Here is a 17,589-nt window from a genome sequence, read left to right on the forward strand (position 1 = left end):
AGCAAACAGATAGGAGTCTGCACATTCACACCCTTTTCTCCCTTGTGCGACAGGTTATAGCTGGTCGCGATTCAACACCGTTTCTTTTGAAGCTGATGGGCACCACAAGGCGTGAAAGAGGTGACTTGCAGCTTTGCCAAGGCAGCAGCAAGACACTACAAGCCTTCACATTAACTGGCTAGCCAGTGCCGCTCTGTTCTGAACAGCACTGCGTGCCGTGCAGAGGGTTTGTGCAAGCTCGCTGGGTGGCGACGCTAGCCACGGCAAGTGCATCCTATGCAGCTTTCTTTTAGAGATATATGTGGCTTGCAGGCCATGTCGTGCATGTGCCACCCGAGGGACAGCAGTGGCAAGGCTGTGCTGATGGTAATCACCACTGCACTGTGTTTTCATTCAATAACTACTGAAAAGGAACCAGGTACTTCCGAGAGAGTCTCGGTTGTGCTTTGATGAACTTCAGGTCGCTTATGGACTTGATGTCTGTGTTAACAATGCAACGAGACTTCTTTTTAGTTTGGGGCGTTGTTTCTGCTGCGGATGACTAGCGTTGCAGTAGAGAAATATGCAAAATAGTGTAATGCTTGCAGTAGTTACCTAAATTAATGGCGGGAATAACTGACCTACATTTCCACCGACAGCATTTCTCAGAGGAATAGCCTGGACTAGATAGCTCGCTGCACTATGTCCTTCCTCCTTAGCCTGTACAACTCGGCGTCTTTTCCTGATTGTCTTATGTGGCTGCTTCTGTGTTTGCCTAGGCACTCGGTTGAAATAGTGAAAGCTGTCTGCATCGCACATAACTGCCATGAAATCCAGTGTGGACGTAGCTGGGGTAGCTCCCAATATGGCTTCTCTAGCTCGACACAAGTAATGTTCCTACCACTGTCGTGTATGATGCCAATCCAAGATTGAAATATACTTGTGCGTTTCATTGCCGTGACGTCAAGCAGGCACATAGTCAGGATTTTGTTTTGGGGGCGGCAGCGGCGGGCCGGGCCGGGCCGAGCTCCATGAACCTCCTCTAGTTACGTGCTTGCGTCACGGGATGGGACAGTCTCACGGTTCGAGCGGCTGTGTAGAAAGGAACTGTGCCCAGCATTTGTTTCGTGCTGCTGGGTGGGATTTGGGGTGACCTTCCAAAGCATTCTTTTGACACCATGAAACTGTTTGTGATCAGTTGTGAACAAAGTCTACAGTCCTAAGAGTGAACCTTTGCCTTCGCATGACGTCTCAGTTTCAATGTTGCCAGTAGAGCTTTTCACTTTGAGAAACACAATGATGACCAAAATTGTAAATTCTGTAACTTTGCGAAAAGAAGCTATTTCGGCCAGATATTTCGGTTACTATTTCAGCGATGTTTGTTGATGTGTTAGCAAGTTTTTAGGCAAATCGGGGACAATGAAGAAAATGCTGGAGTACCCCTTTAAAACATGGAGTGCACGTAGTACACAATGGAGAAGTTGCTCGCCAATCATTCTCTTAGAAGTGTGAGTTGAGCCCCTTTGAGGCAGTTTACTGCCGCAGCGTGCACTTTAATCCGCCCGAGAAGGGAAAACGAGATGAATGACGAGTAGGATATCTTTGTTCCAAGGCTTCTTGAGACAGGAAAGGCTAGGGAACCAGTATTGTTGCTTCTTACTACCCGGTACGAGACTCAAACCCGACATGCAAGGAAGTCGAAAGGCCTCTTCATGTGCCCTCTTTCTGCTTCCTTGTGCCTTGAGTTTTAGCTGTGTCTACAATTCACACTCGCCTGCATGCCTACTCTTTTGGTCTCTTTTTTGTTCACTGTGTTACTGAAGTTTTCTGTTGTTGCTGTCCCAGAAATGCTTTGTGGATGCACAGAAATACAAGGTGCTCGACGCCTGCAGCTCATTGGTATTGCTTTTCCCGGTACCACGGCATGAAGGAGGTGGCCTCTCTCCCTTCCAAGCAGCTGCGATTCACTACAAGCACTGGGTTACAACTGCAGCTAGCCCATGGGTACCGTTCTGCATCCTGCACTGCATGTAGTTCCGAGAGCCATGTGAAAAGGCAGGTGTGACCTTTTTAGGCACTGTCACTTTGTTTTGTGTATTTTCTGCCGCTTTTTCGGGGCAACTTCTTTTTAAGATTCAAATATTAGAAAACGGACTCAAGTGAGGGAGGGGGTTTTCTGAGAAGACTGGCTTCTTTGCTAATCCACTGGGACTGGTATTATATCTATAGAGTTCATGTACACCTTACGTTATGTACTTTTTCTTTAGTTTTATTTTACTTGGTACTTATACTTCCATGTTACACGACAGCCACTAAAAAATTAAGAAAAAACAAAAAAAATGTTGACTTGTCGGTTTTTTTGTTTTGTTTTTTTGCAGTATGTTGGAAGAGTCAATGATGTGGTCGGTCATTCATGTTATTTTTCTACACGCATGTCCAGCCTATGTTTACATAAAGCCCCAACTGCTCCTTAGCAACGGAAATAATCTGTGCGACAGACTAGGCGGCAGCATTGTGGACGGAAACTGGCCTGATTACATCTGCCATGTTTAGAAACTACATTTGATGTCAGGTTATGAATTCAGTGGCAAATTCCCCCCAAAAGAATCTACATCACTCTGCCAGCCAATCGCTGCCGTCAGTTGTCGTGACGTCACATCCAGCAAAGAAACTGCAAACTAGTATTTTTTTTTTTTTAATGGCAGGCCTCTGCTGTTGATGCCACATAGCACGTCAACACTCAAGCAATTCTTCCGCTCTTGACCTCTCCGGTTTCACCTTGCAAAGTCGTGACGGTGTCTGCTTTTGTTTGCGGTATTTCCCATGTGTCGACGTGAGAAGGCAGCGGTTGTATCGCCAAGGAAGTAGCAATCAATCTGTGCATTTGCTCCAGCGGCACAGTGTTACAAACAGGACTTTTTCACCAAGGGCAAAGTCTAACGACTGGCCCTACAGTTGCCAGCATTGTGCAGCCATGAATGCGTAACTTGTCCGAACGCTTTTATGCTTTCGTCTGTGTACAGTGGCAAAATGACTCGCTGAATGCGAAATGCCGTACAGCAAACTACAGTAGAGTCTCATTAATTCAAACTCCAGGAAGTCACAGATTTTAGTTCGAATTATCAGAAATTCATCTAAATATGATATTAGACAGCATTATGATTTGTTACATGGATAGCTACTCATACAAAGCAGATTTTTGCCAGTTTCCTCTACATAGGCCTAATTATAAGCAAGTACAGGCATAACACATTAGTGAAAGAGCTGTGACATTGAGTTTATTCATCCGGCAAAAAATTTGTTGATTGTGGACTGTTTAGTCAGCACATACAATCTCAAAATAAAATTTTCAATACCAGCCACCGCAAGTAGCTCTTTACGGGACTCTTCCTTTGCAGACAGAAACTTCCGGAGCTGAGCGATGTGCTCAAAGCTGTGGCTGTGACAGTTGGTAGCAAGTCATCCCTTTCTTCATCGTCATCTTCACTCTCACTGCTGCACTGTGCTGGCATTACTTCCTGTACTATGTCCTCTAATGAGTCATCACGACAAACACATACATCATCGTCAAGACTAGCATATTCCGCCAGCTCGGCGTTCACATTATGTGCTTCAAGGCCAGAAAGCATGATGCCAGTGAGCTGGTCCTCATCCTCGATATCGTCTTGGTCATCATTGCTAGTCTTAAAGCACATAATGTGAACGCTGTTTTCCGCTAATGTGTGCCCGCTTTGAGCCCCGTTGAGTGTGCTTCTTTATGAGCACCGGTGCACTGCGGAGAAACAACACTCATAAAAGCACGTTCCGCAGGTATTGCTTCTCTGCGGTGCACCGGTGCTCGGAGAGAAGCATACTCAACAGGGCCGCGAGTACAAAAGTATGAATTAAAGGAGTCATGAAATGCTTTTCCAACTTTTTCCTGTTTAGCTTTCCTCTTCAACTCATAAATCGCGCATTCTACCAAGCAGTTCAAGAAGATGGAAACGGGGCAGTCCCCTCTTGCTCGGACTCTCGTTTGAGTACCGGGACACAGCCATTGTCCCCCTAGAAGATTAGCCCGTCGCTCAAAATTCAGACAAAAGTTGCTTTCCCCACCTCAATCACCCCGAAGCTGACAGTGCTGCGGAAGCTACGTGCTCGTCGGGCCAGCCACATTTCTGCCACAAGACCACGCTCTCTCGCGCATACCCATGCGCACAGAATGAGGCCAGGTGATGAAAGGGAGGCGGCTGATTGTCCGGCAAGCACGTAGCTTCCACCACAATGTCAGCTTAGGGGTGAAGGGATTAAGTGAGGTCCGGTGCCGTGTGACGTGCATTTGGACCTGGTGACGCGCTGGGGGGGGGGGCTTTGCAACGCGCTACGGGGACCGCAGATGTATCACAGTGAAAAGGCAGAGAGCTTACGAAGGGAAGGAGTTACGAAATAGTCCCTTGTATTTTCGAATTTTCGTACCGAAAGTCAGGCTTTTGACTTTCTACCTTTTTTCTTTTGGCCCACTGAACGATGTGTTATTAGTAAAATCCCAATATAAATTGATTTATTCCAGCCAAAATTTGTTTCATGGGCCCTTTAAGCAAAAACGCCGTTTAAATTAAGTGGCTTATAAATACATTAAAAACATAGCGGGACAACCAAAATTTTCAAGTCTGTTTGAATTAACCGGAAGTACGAAATATCAGTTTGAATTATCACAAACCTATTGTATTAATTACTTTCTGCAGCAACTTAGCGCTTAAAATTGCAATAAAGTGATTTTTAGGCTAAATTCATTTTTCTGGACTGCTCGATTATTCTGAGCTTTGCGCGACCCCTTCATGTTCCGAAATATTGGTCAGTGACCGTAAAACTTAAGCACAATGGTTACACACCACAGGTCCCGAGGACCATGACATCAATGAGCTGGCTTTCACCTTGTCCCAGGCGGCAGCGGAACACTATGGGTGGGACCCTGGGTCGACGCACCGGCCGGCTCATGGATGCCGTCCTGTACCCTGCACGGCACTGCGTGTGGCTTAACTGGCCAAGCAGAGGGTCATCGCATGACTTTTATGAGGCGTCGCTAGCCATTGCAAGTATATTTTTTGACACTCATGTCTGGTGATGTACTTTGGTGCTGTACAATTGAACACATTTGGTGGCAGTTCAGTCTTGCCAATTAGGCCATTTTGAAACGGAACACATTTAGTGGTGGCTGGGTTAGGTTTCCTGGCTCGGCAATCTTGCAGCAGTGTCTAGACTCGGCACAAACCTTTTTTTACTTCACTGTCAGCGCTAGTGTAATCTCTGCAATGCTGTCAAAGCAACTTCTGTACGCGAACAAGATGCAAGACGAAGCCACATGCTCGTGCCCAGTGTACGACTACATGTATACATGGGCACTCGTGCCCATGTGTACCTACTCGCAATGTGGAGCGAGTTAGTTTTGGCCGACACTCCATGCGTTGATATTTGCGTAGTATATATATTTTTTTGTTATAAATGGCAGGTCTTGGCTGTTGATGCCACGGAGCACGTTGCCACTTGAAGCAATAGACCTTTTGCAAAACTCCCAAAAGGCTGCGCGCACCGCGCGATGAATAATAGGAGCCCTCAGTACGCTCCTCCCGCTACCACGTGATTACATGGCATACGCGAGCAGGTGCAGGTTACCACGGCAACAACTTTTGAACAGCCGAGTCGGGCGAGCGACAAGCCAACGGCTGCACCTTTCTCATTTCTCTCCTTTGTACCAACGCTTCGTCGAAACCTGCCACAGTTCCGGCGCTCCATCACTCAATTTTTGCGGACTATATTACGTTATGGACAGCACAAGGAAACCCCGGACAAATCGAAGAAACTCTTCAACGGGGCTGTGATGCAGTTGAAATCTACACCTCCACAATAGGACTCACCTTATCTCCCTCCAAAACTCAACTACTGGTCACATCCTCCAAGAGAGGACCTGACCCCGACCGAAAACTCATCAAAATCAAGCTACAGGACAAGGGAATTCAACAAGTTGATCAAATCAAAATTCTAGGAGTAGTATTCCAATTCAACGGTAAACCAGAAGGATCACTCAACCGCCTTCACGCCCAAATCAATCAGATCGCACATCTGATACAACGGACCACATATCACAGAACCGGACTCAAAGAGCATAATCTACTCCATATCATCGACGCCTTCGTCATATCTCGTCTCCTATACACACTACCGTACCTCACGACAACATGTACCCAAATCAGAAAGCTCGAAGCCAGTCTCCGTAAACTGTATCGACTCGCCTTGGGAGTGCCGCGCTACACGTCCAGCGATTGCCTTCTCAACACGGGAACTTTCAACACCATTACAGAGCGCATACAAATTTAAAAGACGGGTAGATATTACGACTCTACCTCAAACCAAGGGCAAACAATTTTGCAGACACTAGATATCAGCACGGACTCACTTCCCCCAGTCCCCATACCTCCCCCTCCGTGGAAAAGCGCCAACCCAAATGTTACAGTAGAACCACTACCGTAAAACATGAACCCCCACAACAACCCTGAGACACGAAAAGCGAATACGCTACCTACATGAGACGGATCACGATATGTATTTTGCTGATGCCAGTCACCAGGTCACACATAGCAAAATAGCTTTCGTTAAAGGGCAACTCCGCTCAATTTTGAAAAATTTAGGCTTACATGCGATTCCATTTCACAAAGCACTACTAAACAGCTCTACGTCTTCGGATTCGCGAAATGTGGAATATTATTTGTGTAATCCTAATTTAAACAACAGCTGATACCGAAGCCGAAACTTCAGTTGCGTCAGGCAACATTGGTCTCACGTCGTCAGAGTCATGGCCACGTCACGTCGAATCACGTGGTCTTGTGACGTTTGGGGGGGCGAGGGACAGGACTCGCGACGCGGGCAGGTTGCTTCGCATGGCGTGGACAGTGATGGGAGAGGGGGAAGGGGAGAAGACGAAAGAGAAGGGGAGCGAAAAAACAGACTGATGAGCACGCAGGGCAACGCAAACTAGCGCATCCACGTGGACGCTGTTCAGCCAACACCGGGAGGAGAAACTCATGACGTCATCGTTCAATTTCGCTCCGAGAAGTAAAAACAAACGAAACGTGAGAATGGTGTAGCCATAGTGGCTCATTGTCGGCTACTCGAACTCTGTGGCATTGACTGTACTGATGATTGCGTCTCCCGCCGCATGCTAGAGTTGGCAGATTTCGGCCACTTGGCTCACTTGAAGGTTTGCTGGCCAGTTGAATAAATAGACGGAATTAGATTGTAATATTTGACATGGGGTCTTCCTATATGATACCGAAGAGAGCTACATAGTTTTCTAAATATCGAAAATGAAGCGGAGTTGCCCTTTAATACACGCACTAATACACATTACTCCGAAACCTTCACAAAACCCTTAACGATCGACGATTTGGAAGAATACGAAACTACACCGACAACACCTTACACTTAAAACGGATAACCTAGTCCGTGAAATACATGTCCGCTACCTGGACAAAAAGTTCCGCCTCGTATGGACGCCTGGCCACCAAGGCGTGGAGGGTAATGAGACAGCCCATCGTCTCACACTCGAAAACTCCCCGGGTCCCGTCTCGTCATGGCCAGCTATCTACTCGGTAGGCGCAACAAGGAACGCTCGCAGAGCCTGCGGAAGTCGAGGTTAAAAGAACAATGTGAAGAGCGGACCATTTACCCTCACCCTCCAGAGACCATGTCTAGGCAACAATCCTCCCTCGTCAGGCAAGCCCAGACCAACTCTCTTCCATTGCACTACATCTTCCACCACACCTACAAATGACCCGACTCCCCCACCTGCCCAAAATGCGGAGAATACCCTTCTATCCCTCATACCTACCGGTCTCGTAACCCACCCACCCTTCCCCCCTCTCGCACATCATTTCTTGGGAGGAATGGCTGGCTCTACCCATGGGCATTGACATACCCACCGCACTAGAAGCACTAATTAATCACTCCAGTCCCCTTGCGGAATCCATCCGCGAGACGTGCGCCGGACGGACCGTCCGGACCGAGACGTAGGTCCTTACACAAAGTAAAGTTTTGCTTGCTTGCTTGCTTGTGGTGCAAAATAAGTGGATTCGGTGACACTTCAGTTACGACGAATAACATATTCAAATAAGCTCGCCTGTCGCAATGCCTTTACGCTGTTACAGATACAGTACGCCGCCAAACGGCTTGGCGGATGGGCGGGATGGCTGCAACGGCTGCTGGCGGTAGCTGCCGGGACATGTGGGCAGTCGCAAAGGAGAAAGCCGTGATCTGTACCGGGGGTTCCCGAAATTCCCTGATGGGTGGGATGGCTGCAACGGCTGCTGGGGTAGCTGCCGGGACACGTGGGCAGTCGCAAGGAGAAAGCGCGTGATCTGTACCGAGGGTTCCCGAAATTCCCTGCCGTCGTGGCGCTGTACGTTTTGCAAGGGGTCTATTCTTCCGCTCTTGGCCTCTCCGGTTTTACCTTGCAAAGTCGTGACAGTGTCTGCTTTCTTGTTTTGCGGTATTTCCCGTGTGCCGAAATAGTTTTTAAACTGACGTTCGCTCAAGTGAGAGTTTACTGTATACTCGACTACTGTGCGTTGCCCCAGAGCCGTAAATGTAGAGAGTTTGGCCATTCGTTGGGAAGTATAGGAGACAAATGAGGAGGCGCCATTGGCCGAAAGCGGACTGGGCGTGTTCCAGGGCGTCTTCAGAAATTTGAATGTGACCAACCAGAAGCCGGAAATAATACCCTGGCGGTGGTCGCAAGAAACAAACCTGATAACTGCATTGGAGTAACTCTCAACGGCTGAAAATATGGTACATGCGATGTTTCAATCACGTTAATCCAAAAAGATGGTGGAAGAGTGCGACTAGCGGAACGATCGACATAATCCTTACGCCAAGCACCCAGGGCCGGGAATCTGCCGTCCGAACGGTCACACTCTGTCCGTGCAAAACAGAGTTGTGCGGCGCATTCGTTTCTTAATCTTTCTGCATGATCAAAACAACACGTGCACCCCATTTTCAACCACAAAGAGTTACTACACTTCACTCTTACGCGCTTATTAAAACCATATACGAACATAGACTTTTGATCAGAACTGTTTGCCGCTACCACCGCTAGGGGATTCTTTTCGGCTTCTGGTTGGTCAAGAGAGCATGCCAAGCCCTCTTTCCGACTCTGCCGCACGCCCTGACTGCCAGCGCCTCCCATTGACCAAACTCTCTACATATACGGCTCTGCGTTGCCCTGCATGTTCGGATAACGTACTGTTTCTGTTCACCTGGTAGGCACTTTCATTCTCTACATACACCATAGGTTGAAAATGCCCTGAATCATAGGTCAAGCCTTGCAAGATGGAACTTCTCTTTAGGCCCAGTGCCTGGATCAAGTCTTGTCCCCCACCCCCTCAGGTCTTTCTGTCATATAAATTGTTGGTATTTCTTAAGAAAGTGCGCATCGCCTGCCGACCACATCTTACACTCCAATCGTTAGTTTGAACCCGAGGGAGACCAAAACACTGTACGAGTTTAAATGACCGGAAGTTTCCTTTCTAGAAACATATAGGATGGGACCTGCGTGTTAGCTTGAATTATTTGCGAGTTTGAATTAAGAGGGCTTGAACTAATGAGATTTCACTGTACAAAGAGTGTGGTTAATCCAAGGTTCAGATTACTCTGAAATATGTCGGGTGATTACTGAAAGGTTAAGATACAAAAATTTTGGTAGAAAGGAAATGAATCTCCTCAGTTTTTAATTTTTTTCGCCACTTTAACTGCTAGGCACGCTATGTCTGAAGTTTTTCAGAAGATCATGGCATCGGTCTTCGCCCATTTACACTTGGAAAGAAATGCTACCGGCAATAAGGGCTACGAAGTTTTCTTTGTGTTTGAAATTATGTACGCTAGTGTGTATCACTTGTTTCTCTTGTGCTACCTTTGCGCAAGCTTGCTGGCGTGCTCGCTTTGGCGAGTGAGGAAGAGCTAAACTCAATTGGACGTGGTGTGCTATCTTTTACACAAACTCGGTATTCCTATAGACCTTTTCATCTTGGCAGTTACCTGACTGGTAACTGCCGCATTGACACACATGGTGCCATAGAATGGCTTTAGTTTGGTTGGTTTTTGGTTTCAGCGGGCTCGCGGCTGTGTTATGTGCGATAAGAGACAAACCCGCCAATCGAAGTCTGGTCTTCTAGTATATAATTTGTGAAATGAAATTAAATCGTGCAAGAGAATTGGCCTCCAGCAAGCTTGGCTCAGTCAAATGCCAGGTACCCCTTCATGGATTTGTGTAGACAGATGTTATTTGTTTGAACATGTACTAGTGATTCAAAACTATCAATAAATTGACTATCAATACTATTGATAGTTTTTGCACCACTAGAGCGAACACAGATGCCGCACCGTCGCTCACCTCCCTTCCTCCTCTCTGCCCAAACTCCCGTCTTCATCATCACTGAAAATTGAACCAAGTTGGGATGGTAAGTGCTTGGGCTAGTTGGTGTCCCATTTGAAAAAATAAAGTGAGAAAAAGAAGAGAGCGACGCAAACTAGTGTCGCAAGACTATCGATAGTAAACAGTTGACAGTACTATCGATAGGTTTACGATAGTCGACTATCGATAGTACTATCCATAGCTTTTTGACAGTCGACTATTGATAGTAGTGTCTAGTTTTTCGATAGTCGACTATCGATAGTTTTTTTGCTATCGTGTCAGATTTCTGGCTACTTTCGCTACTATTGATAGTTTTGCATCACTAACAGGTACGCTCTTTCAGCGGCGTCGAGGGTAAATCCGGCATCGACATCGCTGCACCCGAGCGATTTCCATGATGATGGTCTCTTTTCAGCGTCGTGCATGATGTGCCTCGGGCACTTTTGCCAGGCACTCAAGTTTTCCTCGACACGTTTTTCACCCCGGGAGGCAACCCTGTGTGTCTAAATAAATTATTTGTAGTTTATTTAAATTCATAAATAGGTCAAACAAATGTTTCTACTACAATCATGATTCCCCCATATAATCAAAAGTAACTTTTGGATTCGTTATGAAGGCAGAGCATGATGCTTTCAAGAAAGTGACTGCTTGTATTGTCTATATTTGCAGTCTTCTTTAAGATTGTAAATGTGTAAATATACCTTGTGTTTCTTATTGCACAACTAACACTTAAGCAAATTTCCAGTGTCATAAATAATTGGCCTCTCAACCCTTGTCTGGCTTGGGGACCTCTCCATACTCTATATGCGCCAGTGCTAACGCTGATTCCTTTCCCCGACGGTGCATATATAAAATAATGTGCAGAAGTTGCACGCATAACGATGGCATGCAGTTAGGTAGTAAATATAAGTATCAGACAACACTTCACAAAGCAAGACAAAAAAAAAAAAAAAATTGGGGCTCCTATTCACACTGTAAAGACAGTTAGTTGGCCAACGAAGCTATGGTATCACTGCAACGATTGCCCACTGCACTATACCAAAACGTTTTTTTGTAAAGACCCTTTTCTTTGCAAATGCCACCAGGCGGTGCTCCAGTTTGACGTCCCAGCGAACTTCCGATTCACAGAAAGAATGAACAAAACCCACCTTGACACAGCTGCCTGAAATGTCGATGAAATGTTTAACCACCAATTCTTCAGGTGAATGCCAAAAAAAAAAAAAACAACGAAGAAATGGGAGATGCTGTAAATGACTTATTTTTTGCGGGCTCAATATTTCGCAATTCACGTTAAAGCTGAAGTTTTGGAATAATTTGCGGGTTCTAATTTTTGCGATGCGGTGGAATCTCAATATAAATTCCAATGCATTTACGTTTTACCAGAATCGTTCGCGTGACCTATTTTTTACGAAATGTAGGCGGTTTGCAAAATTTAAGTCCTTTACAGTATGTTAATAAGTTTCGAATATTTTGTAAACAAACTTTCCTCCTCCAAGACATTAAATTGTACAGCCGAATGCCCTCATTAAAGGGGCAATGCAACGGTTCTAGTGTTGAAAGAATTGCCAGTTTGCATTTTTTATATTGTTTATACAAGCCCAAGTGACCAAACACGGGTCACCTTTCCCCGAAAAACTGCTATTCTGCTGCGTAATCAAAAAACAAAAAACAAATTATTTGCCGATCTGCAGCCGCCTGTGGCGGCTACGGGAACTAAAATGACGGCGTCTCTGGGGGTACGCGGAAGTAAACAAAACCTCTCGCCCTCCGCTGCTACACTCGCCGTCAGCCCCGTAGCGAACCGTTCTTTGTATCCATCGTTCGCCGCGACCTTCGACGAGGCTAATCCTTTGAAAGTCGACAATCGCGGTGGAAGCGGCTGGGGTCTCTGAAGAGAGGGCCCAAGGGGAAACCACGTGAACCCCCAGAGACGTCACTCAAAAGTCAGCGTGGAGAGTTGAGAGGCACTTCGACCTTCGATTTGTTTAATTTTTTTAAATAAGAACTAGCGCTCGGAAGAAAATGTGGTTTTCTGTGTTTAGTTCCATAGGTGACGCAGATTAATTTCCGCAGTTAATTGGCCAAAGTCTGAAAATCATTGCACCGCCCCTTTAAATCTCCAACCTTGTTGTCCGTGTAGCATTTATCCTTTCTAGCATGGGTGACATAAGCAAGCTCGACAGACTTGCAAAGACTGTGCGATCAGAAGTCGCTTGGGACGCAAGCAGCAATTCATGTTTGTAAACAGCGAAAGGGCCTATGTGAAAGACTGTATGGTGCCGTTACCATGGCAACTTATGAAACCGCAATTTTTACCGAGAGACGCATGCGGGAAGCAGTGTTGCGGAGTTGCCACTCCGGAGTTGGAATGATTCCGGAATCATTCCGCATTTTCACGACCCCGGAATGGAATGGGAATGGAATGGCGGCAACGTTGAAGGGAATGGAATGGGAATGGAATTGGGTGCCTTTTGCCCGGAATGGAATGGAAATGGAATGGGCACGGTTCTTTTTTTTTTTTTTTTTTTTTTTTTTTTAGTGTTTACGGTTAGCTTAATTGAGCCAGTCAGTGAGTCAGTTGCTCAGAAATAAAATGAGCGGGAAACTGCTAGCCCGCGAGGAGCCCTAACAGACTTATACGCCAACAAAATGCAATACAAAAAAAGCGTCAAAGCAAAGAGCAAAGGGGGAAAGGGGGGTAACGTGGCGCCTTTCTCGGACACACAGGCGTCGGGCTTCGATGGCGTTACACGAGAGCGAAACAAGAAACCAAGCACCAAGCAAAAGAAAAGGGAGCGGCAAAGAAAGAAACCGCCATACACAACTCCTCATCATACTTCCATACTTCTTGTCATGCTCTTTTTGTTGTTGTTGCGACGGTTTGTAGAATGCACGCGCGCGCACAGACTGAGATCTGGGAGCGGAAGCGACTCATAACTCGCAGAGCTCTGATAACTCGTTGACTTCGGCGCCGTCGAAAGATGATCAGGTATTGTTTTCTTATAGTTCGAGGCGCGTTGTTTAGCAGGCAGCCAACCCTGCTGCCTTCCACGTTTATTCAAAGCGAGATTCACTTCCCTCTTCTCCTCTGGCGCTTTGCTCCGAGGCTTGTTTTTTTGTACTGCATTTGTATTGTATGTCTGCCTATTACTTGGTCTTTGTTCCGATGCTTGTTTTCTGTGTTTTATGTTTTAGTGGGTTGGGGTTACAAGCAAGCTAGCGGATTCCCGCTCATTTCCCTTGACTTTAGTCTCTGCACACTTTGTTTCACCTTGCGATGGACCGCTGCGGACGCTACGAGTTACCCTAAGCAATCCAGCACCGTGAGCGGGACTGCAGGGTCACGCGATACTCAGAAAGCACTGGATTGGTTTCGATGGCTCTCGTGCTGTCTGTTGAGGTCCATCGTAAGGTGAAGTAGACTATCGTCGCCGCTCTTGGTGTGACCGAACTGACTAGACCTGCAGAAAGACCGTCCCGCGCCAGACGAGGTGCGACCGTTGCTGTGAGGGCAACTGAGAAGGACAGCTGGGTGCTAGCTGCCACTGAGGTTTTGGCTTCCGCGCGTCTCGGCTGTCCGGTCTGCATTCATGCTCCTTGTCCTGGACCCTATTTGAGGCGGTGAGAAGTCAGTTGGACAGTGTTAATGAGGAAACACGGGGATTGTCAATTCGAACGGTCCGGTATTACCCCGTTAATTGTATCTTGATGTGAAGAGCTTTGTCAACGCTGACTTCCCGACCCGTCGCCACTACGTGAACAACCGACACCGAGGTGGAAGAATGAATCGGTTGGTACCGTCTGCTGCCTGAACCCGCCACTCGATCAGCGCGAAGAGGAACATCACAATTCGGACGAGAAGACAAGATAAATACTGATTGAGTCATGGCATCGTAGAAGACATTTTTCTACATTAGTCGCGAAGAAAATAAACAAGCTGCACGCTGAAAGTTGTGCAACGAAACTATACACGGTGCAGTCGGCGTATATCATCGAACTTTATTCGCCGTCTGAAGAGGAAACACGAGAATGAGTATGCGAAGGGTGGGAAAAGGGCAGGCGAACCAGCCAAAAATTGAATTGAATATGATAAGAAATATTGAGATTCGTAAAGCAAGCGTGAACTTGTGCGTTTTAAAACAGGTTTCGTGACATGGTCTATACGGTCCCTTGTGCTACGCCGCAGAGGTTGCATTTTGTCAGAGGATGTGTTCCTGCCGCTCTGCATGGAGTCGCTTCCAGCAGTGTACTAGCCGTGTTGCTGTATTTGAAGAATACAGTAATATAGCTTATTCCTGCGCCACGCACAAACTGGATATTTTTTATGGTCTTATCAAACAAACATGCTGGCCGCGTATGTCTTGAAAGTCAAATGCAAAAAAAGTTAAAAAAAGAAAAGAAAATGAGTGGATTTAAGTTTTGCTGTTTGTTGTGAGTGACGTGGTCGCGAGACCGATGTCTTAAACAAACATTGACATATCAAGGGACTTTCTCGATGTTTGCAGTACATTGTAAATAAACACTTTCTGCCACCAGCGGTCCGCTTAGTAAAAATCAGTGCTTTTTTGAGGAATTTAGTTTATTTTTTTTTTGGAATTGTCTTTGCATTTGATAATATCAGCTTTATGCTGCTTATGCCGGCAACAAAATGTAGCTGTCAAGTGCCAATTTTTACGTTTAGGAATTAAAGGAATGGAATGGAACGATTCAGCCATTTCAGGAGTGGGAATGGGCTCAGTGTCTCCATTCCTAGGAATTGGAAGGAATTGAATTATCGAAAACTCTAATTCCCCGGAATGGAATTGGAATGGAATGGGGGTGCCCATTCCGCAACACTGGCGGGAAGCACTATGTGTTTCGCATTGTGCACGCCTAATCTATCATGTGGTTCCAACACTTGTGGTTTTCTTATTGAAAAATACAAGTGTCAAAACTACGTGATAGAAGACAAGGAGCGCACAATGCTTTTCTGTCCACTACTGTTCTGTTGACAGACACAAAAGAAAACTTACCAACGAGTCAGATACAGCTTCGCTGTAAAATTGCGGTAAAACTCAACGAAAAAACGAATGCAACGTGTTCGCGAAGGGGAGGGAGGGGCGACGATTTGAAGCCACCTTATGGCGGCTATGTGACATGATTTCAAGATGGCAGCACCCATGTGACGGAGTGAAAAAAATCTATATAATTTTAGAAATAAATTGAAGGGATGCCATAAAACCACTTGCAGGGGGGATTGAATAGCTTGGGAGCCCAAGCTACTGTTTCATTGGTAGGAGACTACATTTGGAAGATGGAGTGGCGGTAGCTGGCTTCAATCGCTGTGTTGGCATGTGCATCTGTTGACATTTGGTGACCATAGCAAGCAGAATTTATTGTCCAGGAGGAGACTGGTGTGGCGAGATCAGGTGCATGCTTGCGCTCTTTTGCAGTGCTTTTCAATAAGGCCGCAGGACATGAACATAGAGTAGAGTTCTCAATAAGGACAAAGTGGATGGCTGATATTTTCCAGCACCTAATATTTTGACAAGCCTTGCATGAAAAACATTTTTTTTTTCTTACCTGGAACATGGTGCTGAAGTATCAAACTGCCTCTGATGTTGTGAATGAAAAAAGATGCCACCAGAACATCTCTGTGCTAATAGTCGCCGACAAGATGAGAAACGCAGGGCATCTCTTAGCGCCCAGCCTCCAGCAAGCACTTGTCACCTTTTCTCATGCTCTGTCTGCGTGTGCATTCTGGAGGCTCGCAAGACGCCAAAGCATTGCCGAATGTAAGAGGCTCCTCCCTGCAATTCTTGTTGTCCTACAGTTAGTCCTTCAGGTCAGTACAAAAACATACAAGTCTATTCAACACCCGAACACGATTTGGGCGATATGTTAGATATAGTCCCTAACGGAATGAGAACGTCTGGGCGTGTCTTACAAATGCCCGGGCTTGAAGCATTGCCAGAAGTAGGAAGCTTCTCCCTACCGTCCTCATCTTGCGAGTTGCTAGAGTTATTAAACCATTTTAAATGTGGCAATGCTACACCATACAATAATGTTTTTTCACAAAAGCAATTTCTGGTTGATCTTATCAAAAGCTTACTATAAATCGAAATAAATATCGACTTGCATCCAAGAAAGAAGAAATGGCACCGTGTATTCAAGTGTGCAGAAACTAATTTCTAAATCTGGGGATATGCATGCTTCAATGATGGGGCACACAAAATCGGTGCTGTTTTTAACAATAAAAGAAGATAAATCTGGACCCAAAAACAGCCTAGCTTTAATTTCTTTATTGCTTTCAACATTTCGGTGTCAACTTCCTTGATTGCTGAAATGTTAGTCAATATTACTGAAGAAAAAAGATGTGCTTTTATTGACCAACGTGTGAACGTTGTAAAAACACTTTTTGCAAACAGCAGATCTCCAACAATATCTGGACCCGCTTGGCAATGGTAGCAATGTGTGTACATATGTTCTTAGATCTAGGTCAGTTGACAAGCTTCGGAAAACGCCCGAGGCCTTTTAGCGGTGCATCCGCTTAATGGCACCTGCTACACGATCGGCCCGTCATATGGTCATATGGACAGATCCGGTGAAACATTGGATGCACATTACCTGCGGTGGAAAGTGACTTTATTACAATAACACAATACCTTACAATAAACATAAGGTCTTCACAATACTTAATGCAAAAAGAGCGTCGTTCAAAAAATGTTCTCTGTTGACCATGGAGGCATTGACGCTGTGGCGCTAGGAATGTTATCTACCTATACCTGCTTGCGTGCCAGCAACAGAGAACTGTTTTCGAACGCTGCTTTTCTGTGGAGCTTGTCAACTGATAGATCTAAGAATGCTGGCATGTAGGGCCTGAGGGGAGGCACCTATTTTCTCAAGCACCAGTTTAGAAACCCCCATTTTATTGAATCCTTTCAAAAAGACACACAGTTTAGAGAAAATGGCAACAAACTTGCTTTTCGCAAATTCAGGAAAACGCAATTCACCGAACTCGACTGCTTGCTCTGCCTTGGCCGACGGTAAAGCGAGCCAGTCAGCGAATCGCTCGCTTGGGCGGCCAGCACATTCAGGGTATGATAGACATGTTTTGTGCATGTCACAACCCTGCCGTTTTTGCAATTACATTCTGCCTGGTTTACAGCCTAAGAGAGAAGAGAGTGCTC

The sequence above is a fragment of the Ixodes scapularis genome, unplaced genomic scaffold (assembly GCF_016920785.2).
Source record: "Ixodes scapularis isolate PalLabHiFi unplaced genomic scaffold, ASM1692078v2 PGA_scaffold0__279_contigs__length_252992795, whole genome shotgun sequence".
Taxonomy (NCBI): Eukaryota; Metazoa; Arthropoda; class Arachnida; order Ixodida; family Ixodidae; genus Ixodes; species Ixodes scapularis.